This window comes from Otolemur garnettii, unplaced genomic scaffold (assembly GCF_000181295.1).
Source record: "Otolemur garnettii isolate 467f Iridium unplaced genomic scaffold, OtoGar3 scaffold00192, whole genome shotgun sequence".
In the NCBI taxonomy this organism is placed as follows: Eukaryota; Metazoa; Chordata; class Mammalia; order Primates; family Galagidae; genus Otolemur; species Otolemur garnettii.
In genome coordinates, this window is record NW_003852587.1 from 8,817 (window position 1) to 18,451 (window position 9,635).

The window sequence follows — 9,635 nt, forward strand, 5'->3', positions numbered from 1 at the left end:
TTCCTATACTTTCTTTGAAGATTTTTATTGTTTCATGCCTTACATTAAAGTCCTTTATCCATCTTGAATCAATTTTTGTGGGTGGGGAAATGTGTGAGTCTAGTTTCAGTTGTTTACATGTGGATATCCAGTTTTCCCAGCACCATTTATTGAATAGGGAGTCTTTCCCCCAAGGTATGCTCTTGTTTGGTTTATCTAAGATTAGGTTATTGTAAGATGTTAGTTTCATTTCCTGGTTTTCTATTTGATTCCAAATGTCTATGCCTCTATTTTTGTGCCAGTACCATGCTGTCTTGACCACTATGGCCTTGTAGTACAAGGCCAATATTTTCCATTGGGAAGTATGGACATTTTAACAATGTTAATTTTACCTATTCAATTGCCATCCGTATTAAAATAACAACATCATACTTTCAAGCTTTGGAAGAAATGATTCTGCATTTTGTATGGAACCAAAAAAAAAAATCCCATATAGCTAAGGCAATTCTTAGTAATAAAAACAAAGGGAAGTATAGACATTTGAACAATGTTGATTCTACCTATTAGGTGGAATGAATCTACAATTAGGTGTTTGTAAGATGTTTGTTTCTGGGAAAAACACTGGAAGATACTGGCCTGGGGAAAGACTTCATGAAGAAGACTGCCATGGCAATTCCAACAACAACAAAAATGAACAAATGGGACTGAATTGAACTGAAAAGCTTCTATACATCTAAGGAGACAACAACCAAAGCAAATAGACAACCTATACAATGGAAAAGGATATTTGCATATTTTGAATCAGACAAAAGCATGATAACTAGGATCTATAGAGAACTCAAATTAATCCACTTGAAAAAAGCCAACAATCTCATCTATCAATGGGCAACAGACATGAATAGAACCTTCTCTAAGGAAGACAGACGAATGGCTAACAAACATATGAAAAAATCCTCATCATTGCTAATTATTAGAGAAATGCACATCAAAACCACCCTGAGATACAATCTAACCCCTGTGAGAATGGCCCACATCACAAAATCTCAAAACTGCAGATGCTAGCATGGATGTGGAGAGAACGGAACACTTTTACACTGCTGGTGGGACTGCAAACTAATACAACCTTTTTGGAAGGAAGTATGGAGAACCCTCAACTCAAGCTAGACCTCCCATTTGATCCTGCAATCCCATTACGGGGCATCCACCCAGAAGGAAAAAAATCCTTTTATCATAAAGACACTTGCACTAGGCTGTTTATTGCAGCTCAATTACAATCACCAAAATGTGGTAACAGCCTAAATACCCACCAACCCAGGAATGGATTAACAAGCTGTGGTATATGTATACCACGGAATGCTATTCAGCCATTAAGAAAATGGAGACTTCACAACCTTTGTATTCACATGGATGAAAGTGGAACACGTTATTCTTAGTAAAGTATGACAAGAATGGAGAAGCATGAATCCTATGTACTCAATTTTGATATGAGGACAATTAATGACAAGGGGAAGGGGTGAGCAGAGAGAGGAAGAAGGAGGGAGAAGGGATTAGCAGAGAGAGGGAAGGAAGAAGGGAGGAGGGGTCTTGGTGTGTGCCACACCTTTTGGGGGCAAGACACGATTGTAAGAAGGACATTACCTAACAAATGCAGTCAGTGAAACCTGGTTTCTTGTACCCTCAATGAATCCCCAACAATAAATTAAAAAAAAAAAAAAGATGCCTGCCTCATCCTGTGGCTTGCCTTTTTAGCTTCTTAGTCATGTCTTTTGACAAATCTGAATTATTAAGATCCGAAATTCTAGTTGCTAATTCTTTGTCAGTTACATGTGCCACTAGTGTCCTCTCCAGGTCAGTGGCTTATCTTTATTTCTTTTTGTTATGCGGACTTGTGTAAACAGAACTTTTTCATTTTCAGTTTGAATGGAGTCAATATTATCAATCCTTTTCTTTTGTAGTTTATTCATTAAGGTTTTATTTATTTTTAATTTTATTATTATTATTATTTGAGACAGAGTCTCACTTTGTCACTCTTGAAAGAGTGTTATGCCATCACAGCTGACAGCAACCTCAAACTCTTGGGCTTAAACGATTCTTTTGCCTCAGCCTCCCAAGTAGCTGGGACTACGGGCATCTGCCACCATGCCCAGCTATTTTTAGAAACAGGGTCTACCTCTGGCTCAGGCTGTTCTCTAACCTGTGAGCTCAAGCAATCCACCTGACTTGGCTTCCCAGAATGCTGGGGCTACAGGAGTGAGCGGGTGAGCCACTGCACCTGGCCGCAAGTGCCGTTTTTATAAAATGTCTTTTTTTCCTTTGGGTAAATAGTAAAGGGATTGCAGGATCAAATGGTAGGTCTCCTTTTAGTTCTTTGAGGAATCTCCATACTAATTTGGGGTTTTATTTAAGGAATCCTTCTTTAGCCTGTGGACAAAAAGTTGTATAATATAATTTTATAATATATATTGTCAGGATCTGCTTCTGGCACCACTTGTCAGGGGCCCGGGACTGGCCAGGTCTCCAGCCCAGCTTATGTAGGTTCAGGATGCGGACCACTAAACTTCCTTGCTCAGGAACAGTTTCTCTTAGGTGCTTGAGGGCTATCTTCTTTAGCTAGAGAGAGAGAGTGTGTGTGTCTTAGAGAGAGTAAAGCAGTCTTCTTAGAACAGATAGATCTTGGCCTTTAGCAGAGCTTGGTAATCTTCAGCAGAGAGATGCCATGCTGGCCTTCTGCAGGCAGGAGAGGAGACAGAGTCAGAGTAAGCATGTCTGTGATAGAACGTGCATGCTTTTTGTCCGCCTTCTCCTCCAGCCTAAGATAAGGCTGAGCTCGTGCCTCTCAACACCACAGGTGTAGAGACTGCCAGTTCACCAATGCTCTCATCTCGCGAGCTCTCATGCTTGTTAGAAATCTCTCTCCATGCGCTTTTCACCAAGGTGTTCCATTACAGGTATTTCTTATAACTCTCACTCCTCCTAGCCATAAGCTATACGGGCTGCTACAATATATCACATAGGGAACTCAATGTGTGTGTGTGTGTGTGTATATTTGTAATACTTTAAGCTTTAAAGATTTGCTTTTCACATTTAGGTCTTTTATTTTATTATTTTTTTTATTTTGTGAGAGAGTTTCATTATGTTGCCCTTGGTAGAGTGCTGTGGCATCATAGCTAATAGCAACCTCAAACTCTTGGGCTTAAGCAATTCTCTTGCCTCAACCTCCCAAGTAGCTAGAACTACAGGCCCCTGTCACAACACCTGGCTATTTTTCAATTGCACTTGTCATTCTTGTTTAGCCACTCCAGCTTGGGTTCGAACCCGACACCCTCAGTGTATGTGCCCTGGTGCCTTAAGCACTGAGCTACAGGTACCAAGCCATGTACTTAGGTCTTTTATACATGTAAAACTTTATTTCTTATGTATGGTAAGGTAGGAATCTAATTCAACTTTTCTTATATAGATACTTTTCTCTTTCTTTTTTTTTTTTTTTTGAGACAAAGTCTTACTATGTCACCCTGGGTAGAGTGCCATAGAGTCACAGCAACCTCCAAGTTTTGGGCTTAATCGATTCTCTTGCCTCAGCCTCCCAAGTGGCTGGGACTAAGGGTACTCACCACAATGCCCAGCTCTTTTTTTTGTTGTTGTTGCAGTTCCTTAATTGTCCCGGGCTGGGTTTGAACCTGCCACACTCGGGGTATGTGGCCAGTGCTGTAATCACTCTACTACAGGCGCCAAGCCAGATACTTTTTTCTTTTTAAGAGATAAGATGAAACTATCACCCGGGCTACAGTGTAGTGGCATCATCATAGGTCACAGCAACCTCAAACTCTGGGGCTCAACTGATCCTCTTACCTCAGCCTCCCGAGTAGCTGGTACTACAGGTGTGCACAACGACTGGGTAATTTTCTGATTTTCAGTAGAGACTGGGTCTTAGTCATTCCCAGGCTGGTCTGGAAGTCCTGAGCTCAAGGGATCCCCTCACATCGCTTCCCAAAGTGCAGGGATTATAGGCATGAACCACCCACCCTCCACTCCCATCACCCAGGGATACTGGGGGACTACTGTGTTGATCAGAGCATGGGCACGATGTGGACATTGAGGGAGGGCTGCTCCGTGAGTCCATAAGGCTGGCATCAATAAGCCAGTGCCCAGAACCTTAGGCCTGATGTGGCAAGGGAAGTGTTGGTTGGTGGTTCTGCCTGGATTTCTCAGCATTCCTGAAGGATGTGAGTGTTGGCAGCAGACGGCACTGAGGAGCTCTCATTGGGAGCTGATTGGCGACAGCCACCAGCCTTGGGAGAAGGTGTAGCAGAGCCGGTAAACACAGGGCACCTCTCCCTCCTCAGAGACCTTCCCGGCCCCTGAAGCCTGGCCATGGGCCTTGTGATGGCACCTCCCCTGCCAGTGCCGCAGCCCTAGACAGCCTTTCTAAGACATGGACACAGCCACCCCCTGCCTTCAGCATCCGCCACCCTGGTGAGCCTGACCCCCTGCAGATTAGCAGCCAGACCCTGCACCAGCACCTAGATGTTGAAAGAGTCTCTCAAGGCTCAGAGCATCATCAGCATGATTGAGCAACAAGCTGTTTGGGGCAAACGTCTCTGGGGTCCAGGTGTACGTCTTTAGCTCCCTAGGTGTGTTGCGTGCTGAGGGCTGAGCTCAGGGCTTTCAGGGTCTTCATGACCGGAACCACGAAACTCTGACCCATCAGGCAGTTTCTCAACCTTCATCACACACAGCCGCCTTTTTTCACTCCCAGCCTCCCCAGCCTCCATCGTCTATCACTCTGCAGTCTGTGTCACCAGGGACACATGTCCCCTTGTCTCTGCTGTCCCCTCCCCTGTTCCCCTCACCCCCATGCCACCTGCCAAAGCCACAACATGAGCCTCCCCTTCCCAGCACTGGGAATGCCAGGTGGGTCCCAGATACCGACTCCTCCCCCATTCCCCCACCACTTTTGTGTACCTAACAGTGGCCGGATGGTCTCTGACCCTTCCTCGCCTTCGTGTGTGTGCAGATATGTGCAGGAGGCAGCTGGCTGGGGAGACTGGGTGGCAGTCAAGGAGTCAGAGGGGAGGCTAGGCAACCTTCTGTGACCTCAGCAATGCCTATGTGACATCATTCCTGGCCTTAGCTTCAGCCCCTGCCTTGGGAGGAGGGCTTAGGGTCTCCCTACCTTGCCTAGTGAACTGAAGCAGCTGGCAACCTTCTGACCTTTTCAGATGACCAAAGTCCTTAAATCTCCCCTCCCTGACTTAGCCCACCTAAAGCAACTTCAAAGCCATTGACTGTGCTTGAAGTTCTTTCCAAAAAAAAATTAATTCATGATCTTTAAAAAATTTTGAGGCACACTGGTTGAAAATCACTGCTGTAGGGGGAATCAGGGCCTGATGCTGGCAGCCAGGCTCAGTGACAGCATGAAGGCCATTCCCAGGCCATGCCCTCCACCACACTCTATGCTCCCGTCAGCCAGCCATAAACAAAGTGCTTAGGTTGAATCACTTTAAAACTGTAAATCAATTCTGTCTACCCTTGCTTCACTTGAGCCAAGAGAGTTTAAAATCACTATTTTCACATAGACATTAATTTAAGGTATCATAATGGGAAAAAATGTCATTTAAGTTACACTCAAACAGTCTAGCCCCACCAGGAGTGTGGGCCATAGGCACACACCTATGGGGGAGGAGGAGGAATTGAGTGGGATTTCAGGAAGGAGGCGGTGCTCAATGCGCATGCTCTCCTCACTGAGCCCTGGCGACTAGCGGCTAGCGATGGTTCCCGGACTTCATCCATGAGAACTGAGTTTGGGAGGTTGAACAAGTTGTTCCAAGATACTCAGATGAAAAAAGGAGCACTCAGGACGTACACAGCCTGGACTCGGCTTCTACCCTTTGCCACCAGCTCTGGGGGCAGGAAATGCCACAGAAGGACACGTGCCATGGACACTGAGCCATAGAATTGTCCCTTCAATGTTTCCTCAACCAAGTTCAGTAACAACTCAGTCAACAGTATTGATTGCCCTTTAGATTCTGTTCTGAAAATCGATTCAGACAGGGTGTGTTGGCTCGTGCCTGTAATCCTAGGACTCTGGGAGGCCCAGGCAGATGGATTGCCTGAGCTGGGTTCAAAATCAGCCTCAGCTAGAGCAAGACCCCGTCTCTAAAAATAGCCAGGTGTTGTGGCAGGTGCCTGTAGTCCCAACTACTTGGGGGGCTGAGGCAAGAGACTTGCTTGATGCCAAGAGTTTGAGATGGTTGTGAGCTGTGAAACCAGCACTCTACTGGGGTGAGAAAGTGAGGCTCTGTCTCCCCCTCAAAAAAAAAATCAATTCAAAGAAACATAATTACTGTATTAATATTATGAGCCTTTATTTTTCTGTTTCTTAGTAGATGCCACTATATTTCTTTAAGTATTGGGAGCAATGTTTGAAAATGCCAGCTCCCTTAATGCACACACTTTAGCTCTGGGTATGACATTTTTTAAATCTGCTAACAGGTCAATATAACACCTCCAGTATGTTATTTTACATTTAACTTATACTTTCTTGATCACTGAGATTTTTTCAAAAAAATTCTTTTTGAGACAGAGTCTCACTCTGCTGCCCCAGGGTAGAGTGCAGTGGCATCATCATAGCTCACAGCAACCTCAAACTCCCGGGCTCAAGTGATCCTTCTGTCTGGGCTTCCCCAGTAGCTGGGACTATAGGCATGCACCACCACACCTGGCTACATATTCTATTTTTTCTAGAGATGGGGGTCTTGCTCTTGCTTAGGCTGGTCTCCAACTACTGGCCTTAAGCAATCCACTGCCTTGGCCTCCCAGAGTGCTAGGATCACAGGTGTGAGACACCTGTGAGTCCACCCAATGTTAATATTGTATATAAGTAATGTATGTATTAAGTCGTAGCTTCTGTGTAACCGGGGGCAGTGACAGTGTGGAGAGAAGACTCCAGGCATGTCTGGCCGGTGGGTTTTGCCCAGAGGCTGTCTTGTGGTGACCCAGGAAGTCAGGGAGAGACTTCTGGACCCCAGAAGGAGGACAGAAGCAGTGGAAATCCAGCAAGGAGTGGGTGCCCGGTTGTTTGGCCAGAGGCTGCCTGCAGCTGTACCTATAGCTACAGTGAGACTGCAAGCGGGAAGAACCTTGCCTGGGGGCTGTTTTTGGTTTTCTGGACTTGGGCACTCCATTGAACTGCCTTGGGAGACCTTGGACCTGTGTGCGGATAACTTTGGGCACTATCTGGTGCCCCAGACTGAGGCGCTGAGCCTGTAAGGAGCTAATGCCATTCAGCTGTGGGCTGCCCTCACAGCAATTGAGGGGGAGCTGCCCTGACGTGTTACAGCCCGGGGATAGGCTGGGAGACCTTGGGTGAGTAATCTAGTGACTGATCTGCCGAAAGGTGGGGGCTGAGATGCTGGGAAAGTGTGGAGATCCAAGTGTTTGGCAGATTAACAGCCTTGGTCCTCAGGGGCATTGAGGGAAACTGGATTTGCCGTGCTGGATAAGAGGGCAGCCATGCCAGGAGAGATCCCAGGGATAAGTACTTTCCTTGGAAAGCTTCTGCTTGGCCAGTGTTCATGGTCTGCAGTGCCTTTTAAGTGGCCTGAGGAAACTTTTGGGCTCCTAAGCCTGTGGGGTCTGTGAAATCAGCTCAGACCTCTAGTCTCCATCTTGTAGAGCTATATCAACATTGGGATTAACTTCTCATCCTTCAGAAGATCACCTGTTGCCCAGACAATATTTACCAAGATATATATACTGTTCTCTGTTTTGGTTTTGGGGTTTTTTTCTTTATTTTAATTTCAGCATTTTTTTTGACATTTTTCTTCTTCTTTTTTTTTCATTATTCTAGTTTAAATACAATCTTCCATTTTTGCCTTCTTTATGAACTGGAATGTTATTTTTGCCAGTTTTTCTGCACCTATTATTTGTGTTTTTACCCCGAATTTTATCCTATTAAGGTTTTTGCTTCTTTGTTATGGTTTGATTTATAGTATTTTTGTCTTTTCTCTCTCCCTGGTGGAGGTGGGGTACTGTGTCTGAGCCAGCTGGCAAAGAGCAGTTGACTTCAAGGGAATAACCCAACATGGAACCCCTAGAGGTTGGGAGTGTCTAAGGGTGGGTCATAGTACCCTATATACACCGATATTACTCCTGTTTCTTTCTTTTGGTGCCTTTCTTCTTTTGGTCAGTACTTCCTCTTACTCACCCCATCTTCTTTCTCTCTCTCTCTCTCTTTAATCCCTTTTTTCTTTTTTCTTTCTTTTTCTTTCTTTTTTATTTTATTTTTATTTTTTGAAGTTTTTGGCCAGGGCTGGGTTCGAACTCGCTGCTTCTGGCATATGGGGCCAGCACCCTACTCCTTTGAGGCACAGGTGCTGCCCTCTTTCTTTTTATTTTTCTTAAATCTTTTTTCCCTTCTTACTCCTCAATCTTCTCATCTTTCTGGTCTTGCACCAAAAGGACTCATTAAAACTTCAGGCCAGTGGCATAATAACTTAGAGCAAGAAGAAGGCAAAGGAAAATTAGGAAAAGGAAACAGATATAAGAAAGCACTCATGAAGAAGAATCAGCAGAAAAATCCTGGCAACGTGAAATGCCAGTCCAGAGTAACCCCTTTTTGGGATCGCGAGGGAGCTACAGCAGAGGAGTCCTCCTATACAGAGATGTTAGAAATGACAGAAAGGGAATTTGGGATACATATGATGACAAGAATGAAGGAAATTGCTGAGAAAGTGGATAACAACCAAAAGGAAATTCAAAAACAGAATCAAATAAGAGATGAACAATACGAAGAATACAGAAAGGGTATAGCAGAGCTGGAGGAACTGAAGCAGTCAATTAGGGAACTTAAAGGTGTAATAGAAAGTATTAACAACAGATTAGACCACGTTGAAGTAAGAATCTCAGAGGTAGAGGATAAAGCTCTCAAGATAAACCAGATTGTTAAAGTGGATGAAAAAAAGAGAGAGAAAGCAGAATGTTCATTGATAGAATTGTAGGACTTTATGAAGCGTTCAAACATACGAGTTATAGGTATCCCAGAAGGGGAAGAAGAATGCCCCAGAAGAATGGAAGCCATTCTAGAGAATATTATAAATGAAAATTTCCCAAATATCACTCAAGATTCTGTCATACTCCTTTCAGAGGGATATCGGTCCCCTGGTTGCCTCAACTCAAATAGACCTTCTCCAAGGCATATTGTGATGAATTTATCTAAAGTCAAGATAAAAGAAAAGATTTTGCAGGCTGCCAGGAGTAAGCGCCAACTGACCTACAGGGGCAAGCCTATCAGGGTGACCACGGACTTCTCTAATGAAACTTTCAAGCTAGAAGACAAAGATCATCTATCTTTAACCTACTTAAACAGAACAATTTCCAGCCCAGAATTCTGTATCCCGCTAAGCTATGCTTTAAAATTGACAGAGAAATCAAATCTTTTCTTGATATGCAAACACTGAGGAAATTTGCCACAACAAGACCAGCTTCACAGGAACTATTTCAGCCTGTCCTGCACACTGGCCATCACCATGGACCTTCAGCAAAGTAAACACCTAGAAATTGAAGGACAGAGCCTAGTTTCCACAATGATGCAAAAGACAAAACTAAGCAATGGACTTTCACAAAATAAGATGAATAGAACGGGACCACACTTGTCA